Source organism: Lactuca saligna, chromosome 1, assembly GCF_052625555.1.
Source record: "Lactuca saligna cultivar CGN05327 chromosome 1, ASM5262555v1, whole genome shotgun sequence".
Classification (NCBI taxonomy): domain Eukaryota; kingdom Viridiplantae; phylum Streptophyta; class Magnoliopsida; order Asterales; family Asteraceae; genus Lactuca; species Lactuca saligna.
The window spans coordinates 76,524,408-76,536,654 of NC_136417.1; positions in this window are offsets into that span (position 1 = coordinate 76,524,408).

Below are 12,247 nucleotides of genomic sequence, written 5' to 3' on the forward strand. Positions count from 1 at the left end.
GCCTTCTTCTAGGGTTAGAACACGTTTTGGGCAGCCTCCATCCTCTGTCCTCTTCATCCTCTTGCTTCTGGTGTTTGTGAACCCTTAGAGGAGTGACATTTGTGACTTTAAGCTTTCTAAAGTCAATAGAAGGAGGAATTGAGATTGTTATTGCTACATAACAATCAAGGTATGATCTAAACCCTAATTATATGTTATATTGATTATCATATGTTAGATCTAGGGTTTATAGTTTTGGATAACTTGCATGTACAATAGAGAAACCTAGATCCAAGCATTAGGATTTGTATGAGCACATAGGATGTTCTTATGACCAAAACCTATTAGTGGTATTAGACCCTAGATTGGTTTCTATTGTATTGATGCCTTGTGTGTTGAAAAAATTCGTTTTTTGTGGTTCTGCATGATGGACTCGGCGAGTCCCACTGTGGACTCGGCGAGTTGCCCCCTACTCGGCGAGTCCATGGGGGTACTCGGCGAGTTCGAGCGTTAGATGGAGCTATTTTCAGGCTTTCTTGCTGTTTATCTTTGAGGTACTTGCCTTTATCATATTAGATCAATATAAATCCGATTTTATGATATATATGAGTATATTCTTGATCTAATTGAAGATATTTATCAATTAATAAAATATTTGTTTCCTCATGTGATAATTGATTAATTATTTTGATTAAATTGGTAAATTGTTTTGCAAGAAATCGTTAAATAAATCAAATATGGATAATTATGTGATTAAATGTTAATTTTGATTATTTGTTGTTTGATCCTTGTTGTTATGAAAAGTTTCATATTTTCCCCTTTAGGTTTTATAGTTTCAATTTGAACCCAAAAGTTTTGTTGTTTTGAAATTTAAATAGTTGAAACCCTAATGTTTTGAAAAAGGTTTAATAACTAGCCCTCAAGTTTTGAAATTTAAATTTTGATTAATAATTTAATTTTGATTATATTTAAATTCTAAACCCTAATGTTTTGAAATGTTTCAAAACTTGCCCTCAAGTTTTGGAATTTAAAAGTTGTTTAAAAGTTTAATTAGGAATGTTAAATTCTAAAACCCTAGTAATGTTTTGAAAAGTTCAATTCACACCCTTATGGTTTTATTAATTAATTAAGGTGTATAATTAAAAGAGGTTTAATAAATCCATAAAAGTTTTGGTTTGCAATTTAATTGAATTAAAAGTATAATTATAAAATTTGACCACCTAGTATTTTAAAAGTGTAAAATACACCCTATACTATATATAACATTAAAAGTCTAACTATATATATGCATGAGTAAAAGTCAGTCTTACCGTTAGTAGGCCTCATTCACGAAGCTGGTCTATAAGGGGTGTTTAAGGAAATTGCCTATAAAATGGCGATTGAATGGGTATCCACTCTTACCCACCGCACTCTTGACTAGTGGAGGGTCGTTAGCCGAACGGGTAGGATAGGACGATACCTTCCATTAGAAGTATAATGAAATACGAAGTAACTAAATGTTTTTCAAATTCTCAATCTTAGTTACTTAGGCAAAAGTGAATTGATGCAATTCCATGAAATTACACTTTGTGCCCTTGCGAAGACGTTAGTGGAGCGTGTGTGGTTTACCGGCACACTAAATGGTTCTAAGCAAAGGTAGCAAAGGGTGACTCAATGTTTGTCATAGTTCGGTGGAGCGTGTGTGGTTTACCGACACATCGAGTAGGTGACTGTAACATGTGAGGGCACCATGTAAGTTTGCATGGTTATTCACACCCGCTTTGTGATCCTTGGCATCCCAGTCACAAACTAGAGGGGCATATCGAGATTTAAACATGCCATTGAAATGTTCAATGAATCTTAAAGGATCTAGGAGTTTTCATAGATTTAAAACTTAAAATTTCTTTTTCGTTTTTCATGGTGGAAATTAGTGAATCATCATTCACTTACCTTCAAATATTCTGCAACTAGATTACAGCATCCCTTTTCTAGGTTGTAGCATATTGTGTTGGGTCCTAGCCTTAGTATCTCATTTGGGTGATTTACTAAGGACTCAATCAATCAACTAACTTGAATTTGTTTCTCCCGTTTTGTAGATGTCAAAGTTCGAAAACTATGGTCTTCCCAAATCCCGTGGAACAAGCATTCCACATGAAGATGGTATTCCACGATTCGATCGAGGAACAACAAATCATGCTTCACTTCCACCACCTCCTCCGATTGTTCTCCCTAACCCACAAGATCGAAGAATTGAAAGGTTCAATATCACTAAGGCCCTATTGGAAATGAAACATGAAGATGGTAAATCCGTGTGTGCCCACATTCTAGGAATGAAATCACACATTAATAGGTTGATAATGTTGGGTGTGTCATTCCCGGATGAGTTGGCTGTAAATTGGGTTTTGCAGTCACTTTCTGAATCATATAATGAGTTCAAAAGAAAGTATTATATGATGGATCATGACGATAACCTCATTGACCTAACTTACATGCTCATTGCTGCTGAATCAGAAATGATTTGGCGAAGCAATGGAGCGTATTTGTTGGGAAAGTCAACTGACCATGCTTCCGAGGACGTTCTAAGAGAAGCGACCTGCGTTTGCTACCAAGAGAAAGGGCGTTGGATAGAAGTTTTCCCGAAGAGCCTAAAAAATTCCAAAGATGGGAGAGTCAAAGAGTATGACTGCGCTTCAGGTAAAATCCACTATCTAACTTCGTTAAGTTCCTATTCATTGATTCAAAATACATGATGTGATAAGATTGCATTTGAATGTTTTTGTAGGATCGGTGAAAAGAAAGGCAGCTTGGTAAAAGAGCAAGATGAATCTAATCACAAGAAATGGATCTTGATCGCATGGACTTGAAGATTAGATAGTTATGATAGAGTTGTTAGAAGTTTTCTTTTTGAAATACATAGTTTTCAATGGATTTTGCATTGTAAGGACAAATGTTTTCTGCTACTTTTATAAATAAAATAAATTTTCGTTTGACTTATTTATTTATTTTTTTTATTTCCTTGCAATCAAATCGTTATGAAAATTGGTGTGTGAATATTTCTACAACAAATGGATATGATTCTTATTTATGGTGTTTATGGAAAAAGTCGAGAATTTACCAAATAGGGAGAGTTTCTCATCGCCCAAGTTTCAATTGAACAGAAATTTGGAATCACGCAACTTGGTTGCATGATGAATGAGAAATTTCATATTTGGAAATTAGACTAATTCATTGACAAAGTGTCAAGTGAAGGACTAGGAGATCGAGCACACAAAGTTGTGTGTTGATCAAGGTCACCATAAGAGTAACAAAGATATTCGTCATGATTTACTAACGGTTTAGTAAATATGATTATACTTATAAGATTAAGTGTAATTCGGAATTGATTAAAAATGTTTAAATCAATAGCAAAACGAATAAGAAGAATCAAGTAGGCAGAAAGATAAAAAGTTTCTCCATTCTAAGAAGAAGGGAGAGTACCTTTTATGTTTTATGATAGGTCTTAATGATTAGAACCATATCTCAAATGATCCTCTAAGTGAGTCTTAGTACAATTGTATGTTTAAGAAGAGGAATCAAGAATTGAAGAAATGGTTAAATCAAAAAGTCAATCATACTTCGTTCCAATAACAAGTCTTAAAGTTAAGATTGTGACATTGAGTGAAAAAGTATTAAGATGGTTTATAACATTCATCAAATGTGGAAAGTTGTGATGTCTTGGATAAGACAAAGACCAACTAGGACCAATTTATGAAGTGTTTTGATAAAAGCTACACTAACTCTTGAATATTTGTTTGTCAAGAAATGGTTATTGATAAGAGAATCTTATATGTCAAGGAGTCAGTGGGAGTCTTAATGGTCTTGAAAGGTTTCAAGAACAAATCAAATAAGCCTTATCGATCATCACTAGCACACGAGTTGAGGTTTACAACCTATCGTGTTGACACTATTTTGTTTTCTATGCCATTCCAATTGAGTTAATTGTGCATATGAGTCCTATGAGCTCTCATTTGAATGCATAAAAGGCAAGGACCTTGATCAATGGAAATTACTTTGATAAGCAAAGGTGAACTGCTTAACTACTTATAAGACATGGTGGGCAGCTATGCTACCATAAGGCAAGAAATCAAGATTAAGAAAGTTCGGTCCATATGAGTTTGAATTTGTCGTAAACTTTGGTTTTAACAAATTCACTTGGATAGGAACACATACACCATTTAAATCTAAGTGTCATAAGATTTCCTCCTTCATAAAAATGATTGTGAGGAATTGCTTTCACTAAGAAAGATTTTAAAAGGATAGTGATTGTAAAATTGCATTCTCGAATTCGATTATGGTTACGGTATCCCTTTCCATAATTTGAATTGTGAGGTTTGACAATTAGTCTTAATTGTTTACACACACATATGAACTATCTAAGGCAAAGGTGTATAAGTTCAAGAAGCATTGATAAAATATTATCAAAGCACTAAGTATTAGAAACATGAACTTAAGAAATTCAATAAGTATTGTTTTTCTGAAAGTTAAGCTGTTTCTGAATACATGTCAAAGCTAGTGGGAGCATAAGTGTTATGTTTCATAATAATCATTATGATAGTGGTAGCATAAATGTTATGATTGTATGATTATTAAGGCACGTATTGCAAGTTGGCAATATTAATTATAGAAAACAAGAGTTATACCTTGCAAAGTCGTAAGGGTTGTAAAGTTGTTTTGCTATAATTAAGGGAGAGAATATTATGCTTCATTTCAATTCTAAAGGCTTAGGTTGAGAAATGTTAATAAATTTAGTCAAAGGTACATAGTCTGTTCTTAAAATTTCGATTATGATTACGGCATTCCTATTCACAATTCGAATTTTGAGAACATAGCAAATAAAACATTATGCATCGTGTCCCATACGCTTTGGGTATAGTGTCGATTGCAAATGCTTTAATATTTGACCATTCTAAAATTTTCCAAATGTCTAGCGCATTTAGAGGGAAAAGGGACTAGAATCGGTTTCGACTAAACTAATTAAACAACTATCAAAGGACAATCCAAAGTTCGACGAGGATTGGTTGCTTGTGGGTAGTTGGAAGCTTGGTATTGGATGGACCATATCGACATTATTATGAATAGAAAAGATTCTATTAAGAATGAGTTGTCATAGGGAAAATATGGAAATGTTTCCATATTGGATGGACCATATCGACATTATTATGAATAGATAAGATTCTATTAAGAATAAGTTGTCATATGGAAAATATGGAAGCGTGTCCATATTGGGAATCGAATATTGAAAATCTATGTCGAGATTAGAAACGTTTATGCAAAAGGATGTTCAAAGGAATGTACTTTGAATAAGAGACATCATATCTAAGGAATTGTCTTGGAACAATCTCCGATAGAGGACATTGTAATATCATTGGCAATAGTCTTTGTGACTTTGGTGCAGTGACATTACGAAAGGATCATTGCATAAAATGTTAGAATCTAGCATATTCAATAAGTGGCAAGAATTTGATATTCTTTCACTTATGAAAAAGGATTTGGAGTTGTGAAAAGAGAGTGATTGGAAATGTGTTCAATTTGATCTATTTCACAAAGTAAGAACCATAGGTAAACATTGTGTGCATACTAAGAGCATGGGACAAGTGTAGTAATAATTCAAGTAAGAAGTTGATTACCCGAAATGACAAATAATGAGTAATCGATATGGTGATAAATAAAAGGTGTTTTATTTATACTCAAAGGTTTGAGGCCATATGGGATTAGTATTATTCTTGTGTTTCACTTTGCATGTTTTGACTTCCTGAATAATTTAATTGGTTTAAAACAGTCAAATTATTCGAACGGGCCACAGTCGTTCATATGTTGGAAGTAGGTATGAATGAAGACTGTCGTGAATTGGTGTGTGGATTGTCTAAAAGAGTATTAGACATAAGAAAATGTTTGCTGCAACGTTCATGAGTGCTTATGAATATGAATTTGAGCATTGGATTAAACCCGCACTCACTTGGATCACTCCATGAATTGTATCACGAGTGATTGGTGAGACGATAACATCTTATATTCTTGAAACCGAGATGTGTGAGTTGTATCTTGCGAATCGGGTGTACATTGATAATATGTAAATGCACTACTAACTTGGGGTTATAAAACATATTATTGTGTGTGATTCGGTGAGTGAGTGCAAGCAAGCATTGTATCAAAGTTTATCCGTTCCTTTTATCCAAAGTAGGATAAAAGCGATATCTTTGGGCCCCTCGATGATTTAGTGATGACAAACGTAAATGCTCGGCCGGGCTAGGGCTAATTTGACTTGTTCAATTAGTCAGTCGTCATAAATTGGAGATCGAGAAATAGTACAAAGAGAATGATTAGAAATCATGTCTTACGATATCTAGAATGGAGGAATAAATGATCCCTTATCTAAAGGACACGCGTATCTCATAAGATCAGAGTTGATAGCAGCTTTGGAAAGCTACGATTGCAGATCAGGATCTGAAGTCATACGCGGAATAGTTATTAGACTTATCCAAGTGGGAGACTGTTGGATTAGTGTCTACGTCCATAACTATTTTGGTATGTACTTGACCCGATGGTGCATGGTCCTTTTGGGTTGCCTTCACCAAAGCAACTTGATAGGATGAATTATGGAGAGAAAGGATTAAATATGATTTATTAATATATTATGAGAATAATATATTAAAGAAGAAATCATATTGTTTAATTAATATTAGTCAATAATTAATTGGTAATTAGTTTTGTGACTAAAAGAGATTAATTAAACTTAAGGGATTGGAATTGTAATTATAAGATAATTGCAATTTGGGCTATGGATTGTCTTAAATTAAGGAGTGGACGAATTCTATGGGGAAGCCCATAAGGAAATCATCCAAGGCCTTAATTAAAGGAGTCTATGGGTTGCTTAGGGCTTAAGCATCCAGATTAGGGTTTCCTTGTTAGATAACCCTAATAGCCTCACTATATATAGATCCCTTAAGGACCAAAAACGTGGCTAAGACTTCTTCTAGGGTTAGAACACGTTTTGGGCAGCCTCCATCCTTTCTCCTCTTCATCCTCTTGCTTATGGTGTTTGTGAACCATTAGAGGAGTGACATTTGTGACTCTAAGCTTTCTAAAGTCAATACAAGGAGGAATTGTGATTGTTATTGCTACATAACAATCAAGGTATGATCTAAACCCTAATTATATGTTATATTGGTTATCATATGTTAGATCTAGGGTTTATAGTTTTGGATAACTTGCATGTACAATAGAGAAACCTAGATCCAAGCCTTAGGATTTGTATGAGCACATATGATGTTCTTATGACCAAAACCCATCATTTATAATATCATATCAAAAAAAATTTCTAGATTTTTTAAGATGTTACAGGTGTTTAAACTAAAATTAAATCTCATATTTTAATGTTTTTTGGCTTATTAGTGGAATATTCTATAAAATGTTTAATAAATTGACGTTTCAAGAGTTGATATTCTACGTATTTTGATATGATTTCATATGTTAGTTCGCAACTTTATTTTATTATATGATGTAGTGTTTTATAACATTTAAGTCTAATTGTTTATGATTTCTTTAGAGTTTATTATATAGATTTATTGTATGTAGGTTTAGCTATGAATTTTAGAATTTTCTAAGATGTTACATGTATTTGAACTATAATATTATCTTAGATGTTATTGATATTATCTTAGATGTTATATGATGTAGTTTTTTATAACATTTAAGTCTAATTGTTTATGATTTCTTTAGAGTTTATTATATAGATTTATTGTATGTAGGTTTAGCTATGAATTTTAGAATTATCTAAGATGTTACATGTATTTGAACTATAATATTATCTTAGATGTTATTCATATTTTGTTGATTAGTTGGATATTTAAGAAAAGTTTAACAAATTGTTGTTTCATAAGTTGATATTATAGCTATTCTAATATGATGTCATATGTTACTTCATAACTTTAATTCAATAAAAATGATTTGAGGATAAAAGATTTAAAGAAGGTTCTCAAAGTAAAATTATGATTCTAGTGAAGACCGTATATCAGTTATTTCCTATGTTATGTTAATTAGTTGTCTTCTAGTATAAATTTAGTAAAAATGTTTTTTCAATTTTGATATTCTATGTATTCTTATTAGTATAATCTAAATTGAAATGTTATTGCATTATTTAATTGGACGATGCAATACAAATAAAGTTATATAAGTTTTTCTATCTAAATATTCTGATTTTATCTAAACTACTGGATATGAACATTTTGGCAAAGTAATGTGTAATATTCTGAGAGCATTTGATATACTATGAAATTATGTGAAATATTGTAAATTTACATGTCATATTCTAGTTTCAGACATTTTGATTTTGTTAGAAACAACTTGTTTTTAACCTTTTTGTTAAGTAATACATAATATATTATTTTAGACATTGTGATTTTGTTGAAAACAACTTTTTTTGAACATTTTTGTTATGTAAAGTGTAATATATGATTTTAGACATTATAATTTTGTTGGAAACAACATGTTTTGAACATTTTTTAATTTCTTGTTTGTATCCTAGTATTATTGTTTCAACAAAAGCATGGTTTTTTTATGCAGATGAAATGATGAAATTACCAAATCAAGGGAAAATGAGTTTTTTATCCTAAAGGAAAGAATGTACAACAAGGTCTACCATCGAAAATATATCAAGACAAAAAATGTGTAGTTCATGGTACCTCGTCTGATAGTTCGTCAACTGATCGAAGACACACCAACAAAATATGAAACAAGTATATATGACAATATAGTTGTAATTTTAGAATATAACATGTATAATGTTGATATTCAATTTGTTTTATGTATTTTAAAGAATAATATATCTAATGTTATAGTTTGTTTAATGTAATGTTAGTAATATTTTTCATATATCACATGAGTTTAAAACTACAGTTTGTGTGTATAATATTTTGTTAAAGTAATATTATGTGTTTTATGTTATAATAAGTATATGTATAATAGTCTAATACAATAATATTATATGTTGTATGTTTTCATAAGTGCATATTTATAATATTCTAATAGCATAATGTTCAAGGTTTTCAATTGAAAAAGTTGATTTATTATTTGAAAATAAAGAATATTCTACTAGAATAAATGTTATATGTTATTCGTTTCCCAAAAGTTATTTGTAAAATACTTTAAAAGAATAATGTTATAGGATATTTTAAGTTATATGTAGACTATCCTGTCAGAATAATACCTAATTAGATTTAGACTTGTGTAATACTAATTGATATGTTATTATTATGGTTATTCTAATTGCTCAATATTTAATATTGTGTTAAGATTTAATATTCTAAAATTGTGTGTAATATTCTAATATTAAAGTGTAGTATTCTAATATTTTGTAATTTGTAAAATGAAAATATATTATGTAAGATTCTAATATTATAAATTTGTGAAAACTTGATATTATACGTATTCTAATTTGACGAGTCGAATGTTGCTTTTTTAGATGTTCTTTTTTCATAAACTACTTGCTTTAATCCTTTTGTTGATGAAATGTGTGATATTCTAATAGCATTTCACATATATGAAGTAATATGAAATATTTTTAATTTATGTGCCTTATTATCATTTTAGACTTTCTAATTTTGTTGGAAACAAATTGCTTCAAATATTTTTATTAAATAATATGCAGTATACGATTTTATACATTCTTCTTTTGTTCGAAACAACTTGTTTTAAACCTTTTGTTAACTATTGTGATAGTATTTTATTAACAATGAAATGATGTGAAATATTCTAAAATTTTGAGTCATATTCTGATTTTAGAATATGTAATATTGTAAAATTACAAATTAATGTTAGAAGAATGTTGTCGGTTTAATGATTAATGTGTTGTTTATTAAGGTATAATTTTCTCAATATTGTTGAATTATGAATTTCTTTCACATATTATATGAGTTTAAAATTAAGTTTGCATGTAAAATATTCTTTTAGAATAATATTATATGTCTTTTATATAATAAATAGATGTATAATATTTTATTAGAATAATGTTATGGGTTGTGTGTATAATGTTGATAATTCAATAAAATAATTCTTTTGGGATTTTTTTAAATAATTTGATTTATTAGATGAAAATAATGTGTATAGGTAGAATATTCTAACAAAACAACGTTTAATTAAATTTGGACTTTTCTAATACTCAATGATATGTTATTATTTTAGTTATTCTAAACTTGAAATATTAATATTGTGTTGTTAACCTGTAATATTATGAAATTGTGTGTATTATTCTAAAATTATGTTGTAATTTGTAAAATGAACTTATACTATGTATGATTCTAATATTATATGTAATATGATGTAATATTTCGAGTGTATGATTTATAGTGTTACAAGAATATCTAAAATAATATATAAGAAAACAAAACAATTTATAGAAAAAGACTTTTCTTATGTTATTGTGTAATATTACGAAATAGGTATATTATTATTATTATTATTATTATTATTATTATTATTATTATTATATTAATGTATGATATTCTAAAATTGTGTTATAAAGTGTTATTTTCTACCATAAGGTGTAATATTCTAATCCGAATGATTTGAAAACCACATTTCAAGTTTGTAAAATTCAAGTACAAGGTATAATATTCTAAATTTCTAATATAGACCCCGTCCCTTCAACTGTTTAGGAAATTCAAATAACAAACTTTTTCAACCACTGAGAACCACATAAGTTTTTAGAATGAAACAAATATTTTTAGGAAAAGTATCAAAATCGTCTTTAAAAGTAGAAATATATTCTAGAAACCTGATAGTTTGAAAAGTACATTTCAAGTTTTACCATAAAAAGTCTATTAGAAGCTTACAATGTTAGATAAAAAGAGGGATGATGAATTTCAAAAGAGCCATATAAAGTTATAATCATATAACATTGCACCATAATCCATAAAAATCTATTACATGTTTGTAACGTATATGATCTATTAAATATTCATTAATCTCAACACCTGTTGCTGAGAATTCATAGTTTGAAATTTTCAAGTTTCTTTTAAGTTGCGATTCATTAGCTAAAAGTACCTGCAACAAACAATGAAAGAATTGTTAGAATCAAGTATGGATTATACAAATATTTGAAATTCAAGTCAACATGTTATAGTAATATAATTGATGATACAACAAAATAATGTAGTAATATAATCGATCATAAAACAAGCAATAAAAACATTTATAAGCAAAAAATACTCTGAGTCTAATAATATTTTATGAAGTACAACCCTTACTACAAATCAACAAGAGCAGTCCATATTGTTAAATGATATGTCTCTAACTTTTACGTTTGAATAATTTTTAACACAAATGTGGTGGTGATAATATTCTAGAAACTGATATTTTCTTTGGTACGACTCTTATCTTGAAAGTTAACAAGAGTATATTAAAAAAAAAAAAAAAAAAAAAAACTATGCTAAACAGACCACCAACATATGTTTCTGAAGAAAAAAAACATATGTTTAACAAAACTATGGTAAATTTAATAACAATAGTCAACATGACTTTATTTACACTAACTGTGACTCATATTTTAGAAGGATAATTCTATTCTTAAAGATGAATTTAGTGATGGGAAGGAAGGAGTGATACGTATGACTCTTTTTTTCATTCAGGACTTTCATCAAACAGGTAGAGTGCATGTATAGTTTAAGAGAATTAATTGAATAATAATAATTAGTTTATACATACCTTGTCAATTTTACATAACATATACTTGAAAAGTGCTAAAAATCAAACCTTGAAAGTGCTCAAAGTCAAACCTTGGCATATTATAGAAATCAAAAATCTATTAAATAGAATTTAAATCTTGAAAGTGCTCAAATAGATCTCAAACAGCTAAATAAATGTGATGATATGAAGAATTGCTGAAATTGAATATCAGAGAACAAAAACTAACTTTATTTGTTGAAAATTGATGATATATCAAGATGCTAAAATTCGATCATAATTTTGTGATAACTTGTTGATGTTGATATATGTGATTTAATGAAGCATATTTGTTGAAAATCGACATATATCTGATGATCATTTCCAGATGACGAAGAAAATGGTTATAAAATGTAAAGATGAAGTCGCAAAACACTAAAAACGTGTTTTTCATAATTGCAGTTTTGATAACAGATGATAATTGATCGATCAGGGAAAAAATTTGATCTTATAGCAGCGATTTTGATATATGCGATAAGATCCTGGATACTTGGTCGAAAATTTGAAGATTGAGTGCGATGAAGATATGATT